Source organism: Mustela nivalis, assembly GCF_964662115.1.
Source record: "Mustela nivalis genome assembly, chromosome: 11".
NCBI classification, from domain to species: domain Eukaryota; kingdom Metazoa; phylum Chordata; class Mammalia; order Carnivora; family Mustelidae; genus Mustela; species Mustela nivalis.
In genome coordinates this window covers 65,631,940-65,653,581 of record NC_139030.1, presented here as the reverse complement: position 1 = coordinate 65,653,581, position 21,642 = coordinate 65,631,940, and the positions used below count along the sequence as shown (strand labels likewise).

Here is a 21,642-nt window from a genome sequence, read left to right as displayed (position 1 = left end):
CCCCACCTCATGCTCCCTGCTCAGCGGCAAGCCTGCTTTTCCCTCTCCCACTCCCCCTACTTGCCTTCCCTTTCTCATGTCTCTCTCTGTCAAATAAATAAGTAAAATCTCTAACAAATTTTTTTTTAAAAATCAGTTGAACAGCCATCAAAAAAAATAAAAAAATCTTGTCAATTGCAACGATGCAGATAGAACTAAAGGGTATTATGCTAAGCAAAATAAGCTAATCAGAGAAAGACAATTATATTATCTAACTAACATGTGAAACTTAAGAAACAAAGCAAAGAATCATAGGGGAAGAGAGGAAAAAAATGAAGACGAAAGCAGACAGGGAGACAAACCATAAGTGACTCTTACTCTCAGGAAACAAACTGAGAGTCGTCGGAGTGGAGAGGGGTAGGAGGGCTGGAGTGGCTGGGTGATGGACAGTAGAGAGGTTATGTGTTGTGCTGAGTGCTGTGTATTGTATAAGACTGATGAATCACAGATCTGTACTCATGAAACAAATAATGCATTATATGTTAATTTATTTATTTGAGAGAGAGAGCAGGGAGAGGGGCAGAGAGAGAAGCAGACTCCCTGCTGAGTAAGGGAGCCTGACACCAGGTCCCTGGGTTCATGACCTGAACCAAAGGCAGATGCTCAACTGACTGAGCCACCCAGTTGCCCCTGTGTATTCATGTTTTAAAGTATATTTAAATAAACTGTGTAAGTTTTCATGCCTCCTTTCTTAGGACTCTTTACTTTTAGTTTATTTTGTTGATTAACCACTTCTTGGATCCAATCACAACAGTTAGGAGGCCAGCTGCTATAATTCTATTTGTGGCCGCTCTTCTGGCAGAGAAACCCACCTGCTCTGAATGATGCAGTTATGGGACAGGCTTGTTTTTTGCAGCCAGTTGGGCTATTGTTGATCTAAAGTTTCTAGGCCATTTTTGCTATAAGCCACCTTCCACAAGGTGGACTCTTCTTCCTGTTCCTGAGACAAAGAACTGGTAATTCAGTGCTTGCAAAAGAATTCCCAGAGACTTACCCATCTTAAAGAGGTCACTAATTTATGCTTTGTCCCCTGCAGGAAGATGGCCCTAAGATAACACTAGGTGATAGGAAGGATGTTTTTGTTTTGTTTTTGTTTTAAGGTGATGTGAAGTTTATATCCAAAATGAATCCAAATATGTCAGGTTGTAGTCTAGAATTTGAAAATGTGGCCACATTTGTGACCTTATATAGATGATGATTCCTCACTTAGGAAAAAGTGAGCTCAGTTTTCCTACCACTGACCATTTCTCATAGAAATACACAATAATCAGAATCTTCCTTCAACATAATCATCCATCCATTCTTTTATATTCAAAAGTTATTAATTAAGCACTTACCATTAGGGATTGACTGCATCCCCCCAAAACTCACACATTGAAGTCCTAACCCCAATGTGATGGTCTTTGGAGATGACTGGTGCAAATGATGTCATGAGGGTAGAGTCCCCATAAGAGCTGGCTCGCTCTTAATGAGCACGCACCAAAGAAAAACCATGTGAGCTCACAGCAAGAAGGGAAGCCAGGAAGCGAGCCCTCACCAGACACCAAATCTGCCGGCACCTTGATCTTGGACTTCCCAGCCCTCTAGAACTGTGAGAAATCAATTTCTGTTATTTAAGTGACCCAGTTTATGCTATTTTGTTACAGCAGCCTGAGCCGACTGAAACACAAACTCTGTGCCAAAAGCTAGGCAGTAGGGATACAGAGATAAATAGAACCAAGTTCTGCTCTCGTGGAGGACAGATTCTAGTGGAATCAATGACCCTCCCACCAGTCTGTGAGCTACTGAAGGGTACACACTGCACATAAGTCAACTCTGTATTTCTATCACTCAGCAAAACGTTGAATCAAAAGTTGAATTAAATAAAATTGAACCAAACTGAATTTAGTTTTCTGAGTGTAACATCTCACCAAACTTGGTAGTTACTTTTCTATCATATTAGAGGTTTGGGCTGTTCTCTATTTCTCTAAATTTAATTACAATGATAGAACAACCTTGTTCGAATTATGCCTCAACTGTACACAGACAATCTCCTTTTTTTTTTTTTTTTTTTTTTTTTTTTTTTGGCCAAAAGCAGATTTCAGTTGAGAAAATTGAATTCTGAAAGATTATATCAAGGTTTCCAAAATAATTTTCAAATATGGCATGTTTACATATAGGAAACTTAGATCCTGAGAGTGAGTTCCAAAGTCAACAAAGGAAATAGTCAAAGGTCAAAATATAAAACAAGGGAATTTCATCCAATCATAAAAGGATTAAATGTGAAATCTCCATAGCCTGTATATAAACATTCCAAATGTATGTGCATGCATCGACATTAATTATGTCATCTCCTTCCTACAAGAGCCATGATTAGAACCTAATATTTTAAACACTATTTTTCTTCTACCAGTTCATAGATATTTTTAATACAGAAATTTTAATTCAGCAAATACTTAAATGCCTACTTTTCACCAGGCATTTTGCTACAGATACCAAATGGCTTTAGGGTACAGCATCATCTGATTTCCAACACTAATGTCTCCCCTGAAGAAACAGAAACAAGACAGTTGTTCTCTTTCAAATCTGTTCCCACAGACTAGACTTCTCACAGGTGGTGAGAAGAAAGTTGCCATATAATTCTCAGTACTCATTTTCCTATCACTGCTAAAAGGAAACTATATTCTTGAAACAGAAGGAAAAAAGTACCTTGCCTCCACAAAATTGGATGTTCTGTTCTGGGGATACTGTTTTCTATAGCTGGCAACCATGCAATTCGCCTGTAGAACAGAAGCAACGGTGTGTAGTGAGGCTAAAGTGGAGAAAGCTCTGGGCTACCATACACTTTCTGCCCTCTCTGGGCTCCTAAGCAACTCACCTGGAGGAATCAAGATGAATTTCTCCACGTTCCTGGGAGCTTACACAGAAGCACTCAACTGTTCTAAGAAGTAAAGCAGACTGCAGTTTTGTTTAGTTTTGTTTTTAAAGATCTTGTTTATTTATTTGACAGAGATCACAAATAGGCAGAGAGGCAGGCAGGGAGAGGGGAAGAAGCAGGCTCCAGGCCGAGCAGAGAGCCCAACACAGGGCTCAATTCCAGGACCCTGAGATAACGACCTGAGCCAAAAGCAGAGGCTTTAACGCACTGAGCCACCCAGGCGCCCCAAGCAGAATGCAGTTTTAACAGTATTCTTAGTGCTATTATTCTTACTATTCTTAGTGCTATTATTCTTACTATTGGTCTTAAAAAAAAAAAAAAAAAAGGCAATAGTCCTTGGGAACAGGGACAAAAATGGAGGGTACCGAAGCTCTCAAGATGTAACAGAATACCAACTATCCAACTGAAAAACTATACTCTATAACAGATCATTCGAATCTTCCACAATGTAAATAAATACACTGGTCTTCAGAAACGTCTTCAAACACGTAGCCCTAGAAGCATTAAAGCCCAATGCTCTGAGAGAAGACTAGGGTAGCATGCAAGTTGATTTTAAGGATTTTTTAATTGCTATAGCATCATCAAAAGAAAAGTGCATAATGCGTTTATCAGAAAACTGAGAATACTGGACCTCAGAATAACTCTAAGAGAACTTGAGGCTGCTTCCTAACCCTCTAGATGGCTCACGCAGTTTGTACTCCTTTAGAAACAAAACAGCAAAGAGTGAAAAGCACTAATGTCCTCCAGACAGTTGCCAGCCCACCTCTAAAGTCCCTCCCTGTAGGAAGCTAAACAAATGGACAAAGTGAAAGCAAATGGTATTTGGTTATTTTTTTTTTTTTTAATTAAAGGTGGCTTTTCCATTGTGTTTTTTCCCCCTCCCTATATTCACAGCTTCTCCTGGATGGAGCTAAATTATATAACAGGACCTGCAGTGAGAAGATAATTTGCTGATCCCCAAGGATTTCCTGGGATACTGAGAGAATATGTTACAAGATGGACCCTGAAAGAGGAGCATCTGGTTACCCTAAGTATAATGCTTGTTGCAGAGAAATCACTGTAAATAGCTTTAACAGAGACCAAATGTGTCTGCTTCAATCCATTGTTTTATCACCCACCAAGGGAATTTATCGGGGTAAGAGGGGAGGGGGGGTACTGAGGTCATTTTAGCAGGGCATGATTCATAACTCTTTATTAGAACCAAAAGGTCAAGGTCTTTAGCTGTAAAATGGAAAGTTAAGGTCCTTATTATCCAGCCACATGTAAAGTTTGAAAACAGAAGAAAACTAGTCTTTCCATAGGTTAGGCGAAGAGAAGGGATTGTATTCAAAATGTGATTTGGAGAATTAGAAAGGAAGGTTGTATGTTTTGGATTTTTTTTATTTTGTTTTTTGCTTAATTGAAATTATTTTAGTTGGAAAAAAACATAACTAAAATTTCTCAACTTGTATAATATTCTGATCCTGACAAATTGGGATTTTTCATACCCTGTCTCCCGGGAAATGAATTGCGGACGATCGTCTTAGGAGAATTAGCAGGTACTAAAAGTGAAATAACAGGCCTGTTCATAGGAGGAATATAACCATCAAACACAGTGGTTTGCTGCAATTTATTCTGAAAACAACAAAAAGTTTGTAATTTAAGCACATGTGTATGAAAAAAGTGCATACATATTTAAGAATTATTATTTACTTATTTAAAAAGTAATAAGCAGGGGAGCCTGGGTGACTCAGACAGTTAAAGCCTCCTGCCTTCAGTTCAGGTCATGATCTCAGGGTCCTGGGATCGAGCCCCGTATCAGGCTGCCTGCTTAGCAGGGAGCCTGCTTCCCCCTCTCTCTCTGCCTGCCTCTCTGCCTGCATATGATTTCTGTCTGTCAAATAAATAAATAAAATATTTTAAAAAAATATATAAAGTAATAAGCAGACATGTGTTCTGGATAAAGGATGTTTTGATACACTGTAAAAGGAATAGCTCACTCCTTTTCTGAGGAGGGTCAGAGGAATGCCAAATAAAAATCAATGGATTGTATTCTGATGACATACAATCTCAAAGGGAAATTCAGGCATCCTTAGAAAGCCTGTAGCATCAACTCACCCACTAGCTTTTTTCCTTGTGAGGGTGGTAGAAAACACCAGTAGACCACCACTGCTGGAGACTCTGCACAATGTTCTGGCATCCCTAGAATCCTCTTGTTTTGGAAAATTATCCTGAAATTGGACATGAAATTCTACCACAGTATCACTACACTATCCTCCCTGCTTCTTTACATAATCCAATTTTAACTGCTCTGAATCCACTCTCCAGAGAAGTCTTACTTGTTTGATGTCTTTGGACCAAGCTGCACATACCTCAAGTTGAAATGGAATAACCAAAATTAAGTAAGTCCTGGCATATGGGTAAAACCGAGGCTTCTGTCTTGTTCTATCTTCCAACTATTCTTTTGTGATCCAATTGTGTGCAGGCAATTTAAATGGGAAATAGCTTTCGAGTTTCCCCTGCTGCAATCCCACCATTCTTTAGTAGTGAAAGAGCTCACTGCCATCTTCATCAGCGCATCACAGCACGCAAACAACCTGCACCTTACTACTAGATGACTGATTGAGTCACTAAAGGCACCAAAATCCTATAATTGAGCTGTCTGAAAACTATCAAACGCCCACAGAGATGTGGTGGGAAAAGAACTCAGACCTATCTCATCAAAGATAAACCCCATTTAATTGGGATCGCCACTTCCTGGCCTTCATTCTCACCCCTCCCACCCACGACAACAACCACTATCAAGTCCCACCTTTGCCTTGCCCAGGCACAATTCTTTTGCTTTACTAAAGGGTCAGTACCTTGACCAGTATACTCTGTACACTCTGCATACTCTCCCAAAATAACTCCTGGGAACACATACCTTGAACATCTTTGGACTCCCTAGCAGATTTTGGTCTCTGCACCGAACCTGCATTTGTTGAATAGCAATTACCAATCTTGCATTTATTAACAATTCTGCAAGGCTCTCTGACCTCTCCTACATGTGACATTTTTCCCTTTGGGTTATCTTGTTGTCCTTCATTGCAGATGTCGGCTGTAATTCATCCCTTTTGCTAAAGCACAGAAAGCCAGGTCCCTGGAAAGCCAAGGCCAGCATCCTGAGCTAACTGCCATAGAGAAGCTGCTGCCCAACATCCACTGACGTCCCCCCCCCTTCCTCCCCTCCTCCTCCCAGCTGCCTGCCAGTCAAGAGCAGCAACTCCTTCAGTGTCTGCATGTTTCTACTTACAATAAAGTAATTATAGTGAATGTTGCTTTTGTTAAGGTAAAGCTAGTCTTAGCCATACAGTTACAACTGGGGTTTGATGATGTGTCTGCATTTAAGAATGACAGCCTCTGAAGGTGCTCTTATCACCTTGAAAGGGGCATAAGGAAAAATCAGGCATAACAGAAATGCTCTATAAATTAGTTAGGGTGGTGCTTATCTCAATGTATATATTCCTCAATGAATTCTACCTAAAATTGATGCATTTTTGTATAAAAAGTATCACCTTCAAAAAAGTGACTATAAAAAGATAGGGATGGATAGATAGACAAATAGAAAGAAAGAAAAATAAAATGAAACATCAGCTGAATGCAAAACCAACCTCATCCAAGTACAAACCATTCCCAATTTTCTAATTTTATGCCCAGGATCAAGTTTCCAGGAGTGAATATAATTTGCAGACTTTATTTCATTTAGAAACTGTCAATACAAAAGTCTAAAAGGTTGACCTGACATCCAAGCCCTGTCAAGTGTTTGATCTGGGAGCATGAATTATTACCTTGTCACAACTATAAGAAAGGCAAGCAACAGTCCCCCAGATACACACTGCTGGAGGCAAGAAACCTGGCTTCAACAGAGAATTTTCTAGAATCCACATCCTCTACACTTCTCCCTTTCCACGGTGAGGGAGGGGTTCCAAAGCAAGGGGCGGAAAGTTCAAGGACATGTGAAGAAAATTCTCTAATATAACATTTATAGAGCAAAATATATTTGTTTTCTTCGCTGTGCAAGGATATCTTGAAGGTGAGAGCAAAGCTAAGCTGCTACTTATAAATCAAAATAACCCTCTCATTTTTACCTAACAAAGAAGAGAGAGGAGAGAGACCAAGGTTATAAGGTGTTATTCTTACCTCGTGGGAGTATGAAAAGGAATGCCACTGTTGACAAAGTGTGCAAGGTACATAAATCACACGCGTTAGAAGTAACAGTGCACACAATTAAGTATAATATTGGGAAAGCATGATTCTTTTTTGACAAGGTTGAATTGTTCAAAGTAAATCCTAGGAAACACTAATATGAACACAGGAAAAATAAAAAAGATCTAGTAGGGGATACTGTTTCTAAATATCAGATGTTACAGAGCAGAGGAGAAATACCCTAAACTAAGTCTGTGTGTGATCAACCCCTGATTATCCAAACTAGCAAAGTATAGGAATGCACATAAATTCCAAAATACTAGGTAATTAATAAACAATTGGCATTTAATTATAGAAAGCAGTTATACACAGGGACTCCCACACCCACCCACACACATATTTACACTCCCCTGGTCTTAACATTCTTCACACTCTATCCTTTTGTTCACAGTGTGGGTTCCAGCTGAAGGCTGCTGTGGGAAAAGCCAGCAACAAAAGATGTACATGCATGTTCTGTGAGAACGTTCACTGTATTCTGGAGATCAATGTTGACAAATGACTTTACAGTAGCTCAAAGGGAGAGGCATCATTCATTGAAAATTATATTCCTTTGCTTATATGGGCTAATATATTAAAACATTTATTTTGCTTTAACAAGGCCACAGCTTTCCAGTGGTAAACGAGGAGGCATTTCTAAATCAGCTGCACAAAGTCTTCATCAAGGCACTCCTTGACCATTTAAGGGACCGCTGCCTAACCAGTCAAGTCAGGAGAACCAATCCAATCAAGTACACCACGTGGTTCAAAGGTTTAAAAAAGCAGGGGAGGGTGCCTGGGTGGCTCAGTCAGTTAAGCATCCAGCTCTTGATTTTGACTCCAGTCATGATCTCAAGGTTGTGAGATCGGCCCTGTATTAGGCTCCACCCAGAGCTTGGAACCTGTTTCAGATTCCCCCCCCCCTCTCTGTCTGCCTGCCCCCAACCCCAACAAAACAAAACAACCACTTCTGAATGTTAGCATTCAAATACTTAACAACACTTGGAAATATGCACCTGTCTACCTAAAGATACCTAATTTATGCACCTGTGTAATAGTGTGTAAGTATCCATGTGCCAGGCACTGCACAAAGCATTCTGCATACTTCAACTCACTACCTCTTCATGAGGTAGATATTGTTATACCATTATATAATAGACAACAGAAGTGTAGTTTATATAGGATACATAATGGGCACAGAGTCACATGGCTAATAAGAGATGGAGCGAGAATTCAAACCCAAGTCTATCTGAAACCTAAGTCAAGTCCATGCAACTGCAGAGAAAAAACTTGGATCGTCATGCCCAATAGGACACCCATCTAATTAAGATATTAAGAACGCTGAAACCTCACATGCATTGAGAAATAATTATCGTACACTTCATTATTTTCATTTGAGAGGCTGGGACATCAAAGTGGTTAAAAATGCGGACCATGTAAGCAGACCACCAGGTTTCAACTTCCACCTCTGTTACTCACTAGCTGTGTGACCTTGGGGAAGTTACTTAATGTATTTATGCCTCTTTCTTCATTTGTAAGACAGGGATACTAAAATTTCTGAACACCTAAGTTTTTTTAAGGATCACATTTGTGTGTGATATTGGTACTGTGAGATCTTTTTTAAAAAGTCTTTATCTTTTTGAGGGGCGCCTGAGTGGGTTAAGCCGCTGCCTTCGGCTCGGGTCATGATCTCAGGGTCCTGGGATCGAGTCCCGTGTCAGGCTCTCTGCTCAGTGGGGAGCCTGCTTCCCCCTCTCTCTCTGCCTGCCTCTCCGCCTACTTGTGATCTCTCTCTCTGTCAAATACATAAATAAATAAATCTTTAAAAAAAAATAAAAAGACAGTAGGGTTGAAGGGCTGTAGACAAAACAAAACTGGCTATGAGGGAATAATAGCTAAAAATGAAACATATGTATGAGGAGATTCATACACTCTCCATCCACAAGTACTCCTGTTTGTGTTTAGAATTTCCCATAATAAAAAGTCTTCAAAATATTTTATGTAAAACACTTTAAATTATACCTGGCATATAGTAAGCAGCATAAAATAGTTAATATTATTAAAGCAATGGTTATATTTTCAAAGCACTTATATAAATATATAGTAATTCTATTTACATCTAACCTCTTTTATTTCCAAAACATAAGGAAAAGGAAGCAATAAAAAACATATTTTCTACATCTGTAGTTGACTTAAGAGAAAAGGCAACTGAAGCCATCCAAGGAATTGTTATTAAGGAAAACAAAAAACTAACCATCATTCAGATTAAGTGTTAAGGAAAAGAATGATTTAGTGTCCTCTCCTAGGAGCAAAAGATTCCAGGTCATGAGAAAAAAATTGAGATTTATATATCAAATCTCAGTAAATGGCATAATAAAACAGAAAGAGAATAGAGTGCGCAAATAACAAAAGTAGTAATAATAAAAATAACAAGAGTATTAAGGAGATACTATGTGTGAGGTACTGTCACAAGAGATTTTACACTTATTACATCATTTAATCCTCTCAACCAACAACTTATATAGTAGACATAATAATTATCTCCGTTTTATAGGGATAAAAACTTGGGCCTAAAGAGATTAAACAACTAAGACCCGCCACATTAAGACTGAGAGTGGTGCTATATTTTTCTTCCCCAAAGATAACTGGTTCAGGGCGCCTGGGTGGCTCAGTGGGTTAAGCCTCTGCCTTCGGCTCAGGTCATGATCTCAGGGTCCTGGGATTGAGCCCCGCATCAGGCTCTCTGCTCAGCAGGGAGCCTGCTTCCCTCCCTCTCTCTCTGCCTGCCTCTCTGCCTACTTGTGATCTCTGTCTGTCAAATAAATAAATAAAATCTTAAAAAAAAAGACAACTGGCTCAAAAGTAAGGAGTTCCAAAGTCGTTACCAGACTGACAAATAAATGACACCCCCATCATCATTCAACCAGCCGGTTAACATAGGAGCCAACACAGCCATGGCGGCAGTTTGACTCCAAAGACTCACATTCAACCCTCTCACTCCAGAGGATCTGCCTCAAGGCCCGACTCCACCTTGGCTTATAACCTTGTGTTCGTCACCGAATGCCTAATTCTTCCTGAGTCATTTCCATTGCATTGCCTTCCTCGTTCTTTTTGCCTGAAACTAGAGATGGCACCCTTTTGCAGACCCCAGCTTTTCTAGGTCTCCACAGTCACCATGGCAGGAAAGATCCCTGGGAACTCAAGATCACCATGTGGTGAATGTTAGATATTGCCCATGACTGTTTGTCAACACACGGCTAACGCAGTAGCTGTCAACCCTGACTGCACATTAGACACCTCAAGGGAGTTTTTAAACATTAGCAGCGCCCAACTCCACTCCCAGACCAATTACATGAGAATCACCAGAGATGGAGTCTTGGCGTTGGAATTTTTTTTTCAAGTTCCCCAGATGATTCTACGGTATCCAGTGTTGGGAGCACCTGAGCTAAAACATGGGAGAAATCCATAGCTGAGCACTGGGATTTAATAAAAGCCAAATAGACTAAAAAATGAAGTAGACATTTCAAAATAATGTTTCCCCATTTATGATACATCTGCTTATTTTGAAAGTCTTAACTCCCAAATGTCAGCATGCTATTTAAAAATTTACAAGGTATACATATACATATACACAAAAATACATGCGATAACATGACTGTGAGTGCATTATTTTCACATTGCTACAGTGCTATATTCTGGACATCGGTCTTTCTGATAAAATTAATATCAAAGTGTCAGCACGCTTCCACTTAACCACCACACAAACATATGGACCTGCACACACACACACACATACACGCACTCCCTCTCTCTCTTCTTACTTCATGATGGAGCTTCATAAGGCCAGAATCTCACCTTTTTATCTTTCTAAGATTGAAGAACATAAGAAGTTATTTGAGCTGCTGACAAACGAAAATGTCTGGGCTCTAGTTATAGTCACATAACTGAGCCAAGAAAATAAATGCCTAAAACCCTGCTGGTTTCCTATTGTCATTTAAATTGGAACATTTTAATTTTTATAGCAACTTCTATGGCATTTTTATATAAGCTTGTGTTTAATAATTTTTCATGTATCACACAAAGAATTTAATGTGCACAATTGAAAGAAAAAAAGGCAATGGTATTAAGATATTTAAAATAAATTGAACATTCTTTGCACGTTTTTCTGGATGACTTACCACCAAAAATTACACCTTTTTCACTATGCCATTTGTTTCCCCCAACTGTTTCTATATGGTGTAATAATTACACGCTCTGTTGAATTCAAAAGCATTGTTGAAAAGTTAGGTGAACAGAGAAAAATATAAGGAAATGTAAAGGAAAGCTGCAGTTTGGTCTCTATTAATACATAAATAAAGGTAAATGAACAGGAATTTCTTGGAAAGGAAGACACCATGGTTCTGTTCAGATTACAGTCTACATGAAGCTCTATGCTCTACACATGGAAGCCACCTTAAAAGCAATGTAATTTTGTTGTGCCTGTTTTTCCTTGCATAAGCAATAGAGTATCACAAAATGATACTGGAAAATGTGCTTGAATGCTATTCTAGTCGCATGTAAGAACAAACGGGCAATATTTTATACTATAAAAACCAAAGATAAAAATAAAGAGGATTGGAAAGTCTGTCTTTGTAGACCTCTGAGCAATTTCAACCCAAGCAGATCTCTTACAGTACTTCAGTTTTGTCTTAGCATCTTAGATGTTTAAAGCTGAGAAGGCTGATAAAGCTTATCTAATGCAAAAGCCAGTAGATGCCAACAAAACCTCAGCAAGGATACACAAAGATTCAGCTTCTAAATCATTCTCTGACCTCCATCAGTAAAGCGAGGAATGGATGGATGTGCTTCCCGGCGCTTGGCACATACTGTGCTTTGGGAACCACCTTTCAAGGTTGCCCTTGGTGTTCTTTATCCTGTATCAAAACATGGCATAGAGAAGGAGGGGCAGATGAGAAAGAAACACACACACACACACACACACACACACAATGATTTGCTCTGGACCTTAAGTCCCCTGTGAAGAAGCTGGTATACTCCAAATGCATTTATGCTCAATTTCTAAATAGATTCCTGATAGAATAAGAACTAAAATTATCTCGTTGCCAAACAAAAGGTTTCTGCATTGAAATGTGACAGCTCATTGCTCAAGCAGCTTGTAGCCAGAAGGATACACATTGTTTCCAGCAGAAAATTGGTTTCGGGAACTTGCCCAACAGCCCAGACACAAAATCAACTTCCCTGGCTCTTTCCAAAAGGCCGACACCACTGGGATTCACCCCTGGTCCATTCAAAAGAGCCTTGAATTTCCTTCAAATTTAAGAACCCAAACTAACTAAACCAGATTATTCCTCCAATACCAAAGACTAGCATTGCTTTCTGGAGAATTTCTATTTCTTCAGTGATTTTATTCCACAGAACTGCTCATGACTACAGCCAGCACTCCTTAATTAAGTCCCAGTTGAACTGAATTTAAGCTATCACCTGAGAAAATATATTCCACCATTACTCAAGAATGCAGTTTGCCACTACCAGGCATGAGTCGTTTAGCTCTGTTAAATATGTAAGTTTCCCAAAAGTTCTGTGCCGGTTTTTTTGCTCTCATAAATGCACATGAGTCCTTAGCAGTTAGCATTTGAATGTGAATCATGATTTGATGGTGGTTTCAAAGATGGACACTCATTTGTTTTTGTTTTTGTTTTTTACTGCACCACCAGATCCAAATCTAGCAGTCTTTAGGCACTCTTCTTACTTTACTGATTCTAAAAAGGAGACTCAGAGAGGTCACCTGATTTGTTCAAATCATGCAGCCAATCTAGAGTAAAACCAGCACCCAAATCCAGCTTTCCTACTTTCTTATGCCTCTGTTCAAAGGAACAGAGGATGTGCATAACGAAACAGAAGTGCAGATTCTCCCACAGAAAACAACATGTCCTTGCAGGTGACTCCTAGGCGCCTGTCAAAACCTGCCAAAGAAACCAGTCATCTTTCCATCTAAAGGGAAGGAGACAACTGAAAAAATGAAAGACTCTTGAAAGCTCCCTGCTCAAGCCCCAACCCCCATAAATCGCTAAGGTTTTTTTTAGTTTTATAGGCATGTATTACTTTAAAGAAAATGTGAAACATAAACTCCAAGTGTATAAATCAGATAAATCAGGAGACACGATTTATTTTGAAAAATATCTATTTTTTTTAAATCTTTGCTTTACTAAGCTTTTCACTACAGTTTTCTCTGAAATAATGACCTCCCTTATGATTAATAAATATTCTATTCAGGTGCAACTTTCTGGGCCATTTCTACTGCATTGAGAAAGGTATGCCTTTGTACTGTTGACTCCCCTGAATTTTAACTTCCTTTCTAATTGGAAGTAGGAGTACAGGACAAAGTGTGAGATACCCATGAACAGTGGTGAGCTGGTGTCAGCTCATAGCAGCTCATGAGAAGCTACTGCAGGCATCTCTGCTGGCTCTGCACTCACTGGTTAGGGAATCTGAGAGTTGATCCTAAACGGACGGATGCAGGAGGACATGGAGAAAGCATGAAGACAAACTTGTTTAGGTTCTACCAGTTACTTAGAACAAAAAATAAAAGATCATACAGAAAGGGCCCAGGGCTTCTGTGGGATTCCATATAGCCTGGACCCTGGGCTTTAGCAGCTTAACCCCCACAAGGAAAAAGAAAATGAAAGGATACCCCACTCTGGAACGGAAGTTTAGGGAAGCCGTTCTAAGGACTCAAGTTCTCTGCCAGGCTCAGCACCTATACCCAGTCAATGCACCAGTACCAATACAGCAGTGATGGAGCCACCAGCGAGCCAAGGCCACAGCAGGCAGGGATGCTGGGGTCCAGTGTCCATACACACACCCATAAAAGAGGAGTGATGAGGGCCGTCTCACAACCACCGTCTAGACGCAAGAAAGCCTGTGGGAATATATGGGAGAGCAATAGGAAAAAACAGTACATGTATACTCCTGGGCTGGGGTTATCAGGAGTTGCATCTGTTAAGTGGAACATTAAATATGGGAAAACATAAATGAAAGCAGCTACTTTGGCCTAACCATCCCAGACCTGTCCTCCTAACAACTAAATTCTGTTCACCCTGAATAAGTTCATCCAGAGTCTTCATGAAAGAGCCAATACCTGAATCAAAAAGCACATGTCCACTACCCACCTAGGGGTCACATTGAGAGTATTTATGGACGGGAGTAATCACTGGGCTCACAGCACGTTAAAGACAATATTAAACGAGGTACATTATGTCACTCCAGCACAGGGTAGAAAGGATCTGTAATTAGCAGAGTCCTGATAAATTCCATATTACAACCTCAATTGGTGCTTATGTGGGGAATAGCACGTTTAAGATCTTTTTAGCATCATCATCATATTCCTTAGGGGCTCCTTTGTGATCTTTATCCACCCAGCCCATGGGTAAGGGTGGTATGACTCTACTAAACATGACAATGGCCCATTTGTTAGCCCTTGCTAAACATAACTGGCCTTGCATTAATTAAAAACACAGCATGTGAGTTTTCTCACATCCAAGTCTATGGCCAAAGCATCCAATTACTGTCCTAACGCAACTCTGCCTTTCCAAAATTCAAAGGATGCACACGAACAAGAACAGGTTAAAATCATGACTGCTATTCAAACTGACTTTCCAACTGGACCAGAGAATTGAAATTAGTCACGTATATGTGTGTATAGTATATCTGAATAGTCAATTTCATTCATGTAACCAAATATTTATTTTCTTATAACCCAATTCCTGAGGTATGAATAAAAGCTTTAACTGAGAAGGATTTGTTTATCTTTTCATTATTAATATCTTTGGCTCTACTTCTGTCATTGGGGTTAATGAAAATATTTGGGACAGGAAACATTTTTAAATTTTACAAGGTTTAAAAAATTATGAGGTTTATTGGTCCAGCATTTTTTAAAAATTATTATCTAATACATTTTATGTTGGGTTAATGGTGAAATATTTTGGCATTAAGAACAAAAGGAATTTTGCCTAGGGCTTTTCTCATTTGCAAAATGAACTAAAAAACAAAGCCCAACATTATCCTATTCCATTATCCCATTATGGGCTCCATTGGCCAATAAAAAGTATCCAGCTGAGTACAGGGATTGGGATTGGGGTCCAATCTTAATTTATTCAGTTTGAATCCTTCCAATTAATCACCTCAGTTCAATAATTTCCAACTCTTATTTCATCTTGTCCCAGATAGACCCAACCTAAATGACTGTTTCAGAAAAAAAGTGGTTGTTCTACAAGTCTGTTGAGAAATTTCTGCAAAAAATAAAAGGCAAGCAGACTGAATATGGAAATTTACACAATTCCAAGAGAATTTATTGTGCCCTGCAATAATTTAGTTTTACCTCTGTGCCCCTTAGAGGCAGATCAATCACCAATCACTGAACAAAATACCAAATTCTCAAACTGTCTGCAAATGCACTGCAATTCATTTGGGTCAATTTATTTTTTATTTTTATATTATTTTTTTAAATAACACATTAATTGAAGACAATTTAGAAAGCATACAGAAGTAACAAGAAAATGAAATCACTCATATTTTCCTTCCACTTCTAAGAGATTTTGTGAACATTCTGTTCTTTAATTTTTCAGTCCTCCATGTGTGCGTGTGTGTGTGTGTGTGTGTTGTGTGTGAAGTATTCTAGAGAGCCGAGTGTTAGAATAATTTGACCATATTATTCACTTTAGCCACATTAACCTATTTAACTCCATCACATCAAGACCTGTATCTGGTCTCTGTCTTAAAATGCTTTGAGCTTAGAATTCTATTTTGAGCTCATGTTATTTGTTGCTTCTCATGCCCCACAAGAGTTAGCGAATTTCTTGCCTGGATACTAACCACTTTAGTTGTAACCTCTCTACAGGATTCTAGCTAACATTTTGTTTCCACCTGTGAGACCTGTCCAGCTTGCCTTTCTCACTGGACACCTGACCCCTTTTTAGTATTACCCTCTACCTCTATTCCACCTTCCCCTCTGGTTTTCAACTTCCAGCCGCACCACAGCTTCCTGCCTACCTTCTCTTTCATTCCACTTGGGACATCTTGCCTTCTTGCTAGATCTCCTAACATTATCATTTTCTTTATTAGATGTTCCCAAATGTGTCTTCCTAACATTCTGATGTCAGCCCTGTTGGTCTGTCATATCCCTCCACTAAAAGAAACCCACTTCTGACTCTTGATATGTAAATAGTATATTAAGGTCTCTGGGTACTCAGCAGTTGAAGCCTAAGGAGATTTCCTGCCCCTTTCTTTCTGAGCTTAGAATGATAGCATTTTTGTAGAACAGTATTTTAAAGCAGTTACCTGCACAATTATGCTAAGCTTTATGCAGTTGTAAAACGAGCATAATTTTCATTCTTGGAAAGCAAAGCACAGATGCACAAGTTCATCCCAGACAGGAAAGACTGCTGTATAAGGGAGTTGTGAGACTATTCCTCAATGTGATGTTACAACAATTCACTGGACTTAAAAACAATATAATTTTCAATAAGATACTCTCTAACTTGTTCTGATGTGGATCCTCTGGTCCTCTATACTTATCCTGAGTTCATGCCCCAACTGTTTTCCCCAACTATAGCACTAACAATTACCATTATGGGAGAAGTTCACATTTTCGTTCAGGAAAACAATCAATCTACAAACCTAACCATGATTATCTGTAAGCTTTTATTGCTTTCTCCTGGTTGAATATTGCTACTTTAAACTCACAACACAAAGCTGTTGGGAAAAATCTAGGAAGTCCAAAATATGGACCTCTCCAACGTTTTGATATCTTCTCTGATCCTTAATTAAGGGCTCTGCTACATTATTCAGAACACCCAAAGCAATAATCAGGCAAGAGTGAACAAGACAGGAAATTTTCAACTGAAAAGCAAAAGACAAAAGGTTCAGGTAGGCAGACAGAGCACAAGCTACCATTCCCTCTTTATCATTCCAGCAATGCTCTCCCCTCTCCATATATCAAGTCTTTTTTCCCTAATGGGTCATCCCTATCAACCTGCAACTTGAAACACAGAGTGATGATTTCAGCTCCCCTCCTCCCCTTAACAACTCTCTACTTTCAAAACAAACACCCATCACACACACACACACACACACACACACACACACACACACACACACTCATGCACACTCACACAGACTCCGAATACAAACTGTTCGGTGCATATCTAGCTAGTTGTAAGATAAAAACAGTCAGGAGAGGACATGAAGATTTATTCTATGTTCCTATCCTTCTCTTCCAGAGGACAAAATACACAACAAGTTGGAAAATCATACTTAAAAAAATAATAATAAAACACATATTTGGGACACCCCACGCCTCACTTTCTACTGTACTCCCAAGGGGAGGGTGGGTGCCTAAGAGCATTTCCCCAGAAGTGTGAGGGTGATTTTGGATAGAGGGGATTGCCAACCACTTTGGTGGTAAGTAGCAGGCCTAATAGGATGCCGGGCAGGCCTAGGAAAAGGGTCAGCAGAGAGGAGAAGGAACAAGTAACCATCACCTCTGGTTTCCTAAACAGGAACTCTGAGGGAGTGGGGATTTTCCAGGTCTTTTGTGAACTTAGAATAGGCACTTGAAAGTATCTGGTAAGACGATTCAGTCCCAAAAGAGGCCAGCCAAAAGAATGAGGGGGGTCTCCCCAGGCACCCTTGTGAGAATAACATTGTCTTTCATCACTATGTGACAACTCCTGACACACCACCTTGATGCTCAGGGAAGACAAGGCAGGATGGAAGTCCACTAATTCCTTAAGATCATCCAACTTTTGGATGATTATCCAAAATGCTTCATTGTGGAAGCACACAATGTAGGTTCCAAGCAGATGCGGCATATTCTCATGTCCCTCCGGGGAAGGCTGTTGTGTTGATGGGCAAGAACACCGTGATGCACAAGCCCCCTCCAAAGGCACCTAGAGAACAACCAGCTCTGGAGAAACTGTTGCCTCACATCCGGGGGAATATGCGCTTTGTGTCCACCAAGGAGGACCTCACTGAGATCAGGGACATGCTGCCAGCCAGCAAGGTGCCAGCTGGTGCCATAGCCCTCTGTGAAGTCACTATGCCAGCCCAGAACACTGGTCTAGGCCCAAGAAGTCTTCTATCTTCCAGGCTCTAGGCATCACCACGGAAGTCTTCAAGGGCACCAGTGAAATCCTGACTGATAAGCAGCTGATTAAGACTGGAGACAAAGTGGGAGCCCGCAAACCACACTGCTGAACATGCTGAACATGTCCCCCCTTCTCCTGTGAGCTGCTCATCCAGCTCGTGTTTGACAATGGCAAACACCCTGAAGTGCCCGACAACACTGAGGAAACTGCATTCTCACTTCCTGGATGGTGTCCACTATGTTGTCAGTGTATGTCTGCAGACAGGCTACCCAGCTGTGGCATCAGTGCCCCTTTCTATCATTAATGGATACAAGTGGGTCCTGGCTTTGTCTGCAGAGGCTGATGACCCCTTCCCACTGCAAAGGTTCAGGCCTTCTCAGCTGATCCTTCTGCCTTTGTGGCTGATGCCCCTGTGGCCACGGCCACCACTGCTGCACCTGCTCCTGCCACAGCCCCAGCCAAGGTCAAAACAAGGGAAGAGTTGGAGGAGTTGGACAAGGATATGGGATTTGGTCTCCTTGACTAATCGCCAAAAAGCAACCAATTCAGCCAAATCTATTTGTGAAACAAGAAAATAAAGTCATACTTCTCTTAATAAAAAAGAATGAAGAGAACCACACTAGCAAAAACTTGAAAAGGGTGGGGGGGTAATGCTGCCTCTACAGGATCCCCTGCATTATGCTATAAATGGTACCAGTTGGACACAGAAGATCATCTACCATGACAAAGAGAAGAGCCAATGCTGGGCATCCTCCATGTCTAGAAATTCAGCTACAGACATCAACAGCTGGACTGCATTGGCACCTGGGCAAGACTAAGGGAGGGGACCAGCCTGTATGCTGCCACACCATATGCTCTCCACATAAGCAAACTCCCTCTCTTCTTACCACTGCCAGCTAACAGAACCTTGAGCCCAGTGAAACAGAAGCAGGACCAATAATAGGGAAAAGAGAAGACAGGGAGACAGAACTCAGAACAGCTAAGATAATAATATGCAAATCTGACTGAACATTTACACAAAAGAAACATTTATAATGCAGTTGACTAGAATACATAAAGGTGACAAGATCGTTTTCCACTGCCAAGTGAGAATAATGGCTTAAAAAGGAAGTTCTATTTAAAAAAAAAGAGAGAGCTTTGCTTTTTTCCCACCTATTTTGTAATCATTTGTGTAACTTCTGATGTCATGTACCCACAAAAATCAGAAGGAAGAGAACTGACCCATCAAGAAGAGGACTGAGAAATAAGATAATGAATGGAATGAGATCACAATGACCATATCAGGTGGAAGGAATGACCCTGATTTAAGATGAATTTTCTAGGTCTCAGGTAAGACCAAGAACAGGTTCTTTTTTACCTTTACACAGGAAAACAGACTTACACAACACAATAAAAGGACAAGTGGGGTTTGATGCCTGTTTCCAACTTCTCAAATCCAATGGGAATGGAAGGGAGTGCCTCCAGCCAAAGAGGGAAGATAAATCTTTTTCAACACTTCAGGCAGTACGTAATGATGGTTGAGAAGTCAGAATGGGGAAGGAAGTGTAGTGTGGCAGCCTCTGGGTCCTCAGGATACTGAATTTTTTATCAGTCCAGCCAAAAGGAAGTCTTTCCATCAGCAGGACCCAAGAGATGCTACACAGCAGCATTGGTCAAGTATGCATTCTACTGTCCAATGCTGCCCAGAGAGAAAACATCAAGCTTTTTTTGCCATAAGGCACCGGATTTTGTGGGACTTATGAGGATGGCCAGGCAAACACGGAGCACCCTAGGCACACTCAGGGAAACCAGCTCCCCTAAGCATGTTGGGAATGGTCAGGCAGACAGAAGCTGAAGTTTCTTAAGAGGTGGGAAGTGGGTGGAACTCTTAAAATGCAGGACTAGAGTGCCTGGGGTGGCTCAGTAAGTTGGGCATCTGACTCTTGATTTTGGCTAGGGTCATGATCTAGGGGTCATGTGACTGAGCGCCACGTGGACCTCCATGCTCAGTGCAGAGCCTGCTTGGGATTCTCTCTTCCTCTTCCCCCACCCAGCTTGCATGTGCATTCTGTCCCCAGCACCCTCCATCTAAAATAAATAAATGAATAAAATCTTTTTAATTAGTTAATTAATTAAATGCAGGACTGAAACTCTATCATACAATCTTGCTTCAAAAATCAAAGTGAACTTTTTTGGGGGCACCTGGGTGGCTCAGTGGGTTAAAGCCTCTGCCTTCAGCTCAGGTCATGATCCCAGGGTCCTGGGATCGAGCCCCGCATCGGGCTCTCTGCTCAGCAGGGAGCCTGCTTCCTCCTCTCTCTGACTGCCTCTTTGCCTACTTATAATCTCTGTCTGTCAAATAAATAAATAAAATTTAAAAAAAAATCAAAGTGAACTTTTTAAAATAACTTGTACCAGACAATTTTATATTTAAGGTATGGGTTTCACTTATAATGTAGAGGATGATGTGGAAATAAAATAATAAAAAAATAAACCTCCATTCTTAATAGAATTTGCTTAGAAGGGCATCAGCCCCTGGAGGATTGTCTTCTTAGACCAAGACTCCTAGGACTGTCTGCGCAATTACTAACACTTCCTTACTGCATATTACAAAACTCTACTGTAGTATGAAAGTTCTGTTGATAACATGAGGCTCTTTGAGTCAATAGATGTTTACATACAGAAATGAAACACTTAAAATTTCTTCTAATTTATTTATAAAAATATTTCTGCCACTAACAAACCCAGTGTATTATCAAAATGCAAATGATAACATTTAGCCAAGTGTGTGGTCTGAACAAAGGAAAAAGAAGCTCTAGAGACACTGACAAGCCAAACAAATAACAGCAGAAGGAATCTTAATATTTATACTTTTTGTATGACTCCTCACTACAATTACGAAAGGGTTGAAAGATAACAAATTATTGAATCCTGTTTTAAAATGACTTAGAATCTTAATCTCCATTTTTAACTTGCCAAGATTTCTAAGAAGATATTTAACTACATTCCCACTTGGCCTCATTAAATTTCATATAAATGTGTTTACCATCTCAATTGTATAACATTGAAAATATTGCCTTATAAATATTTTATCAACAAGAAGTACTAGCACTCCCCCACCCACTGACTATGAGAGAACAAAACTGTCGTTGGACAGAAGAATAAATTCTTTATATATCCACAAGTTTTGACAAATGTGGGGAATTTATCTTGAGTCATTCTGAATGGAAGCTTCTAAATTCCAAATGTGAGAAGCCTGTGAAGGACATTAGTTCCTCTTGAGCTTTTAGGATTAAAACCCAGCCTGTTAGTTTGTGACACCAATCTTCACAGCCTATAGATGATTCACCTAATGTATATGGA

The 21,642-nt window shown here is 40.1% G+C and overlaps 1 protein-coding gene, 1 long non-coding RNA gene and 1 pseudogene across 4 annotated transcripts in view; 2 read left to right on the top strand and 1 right to left on the bottom strand.

Moving 5' to 3' along the window:
* LOC309843934 overlaps positions 1–21,642 on the top strand; it is a 1,014,078-nt gene that overhangs the window by 17,236 nt on the left and 975,200 nt on the right. The gene's annotated exons all lie outside the window — the stretch shown is intronic.
* Positions 1–21,642, bottom strand: part of LOC309843930 (uncharacterized protein) — a 273,507-nt gene that overhangs the window by 206,548 nt on the left and 45,317 nt on the right. For both annotated transcript variants that reach the window (XM_082689953.1, XM_082689954.1), the window contains one exon: positions 2,728–2,798. The gene's annotated coding sequence lies outside the window, so the exon portion shown is untranslated. The remainder of the gene's footprint in view (positions 1–2,727; positions 2,799–21,642) is intronic.
* On the top strand, positions 17,900–20,347 carry LOC309843700 (large ribosomal subunit protein uL10 pseudogene; annotated as a pseudogene). Its single transcript has one exon. The product of its transcript is annotated as a large ribosomal subunit protein uL10 pseudogene (transcript).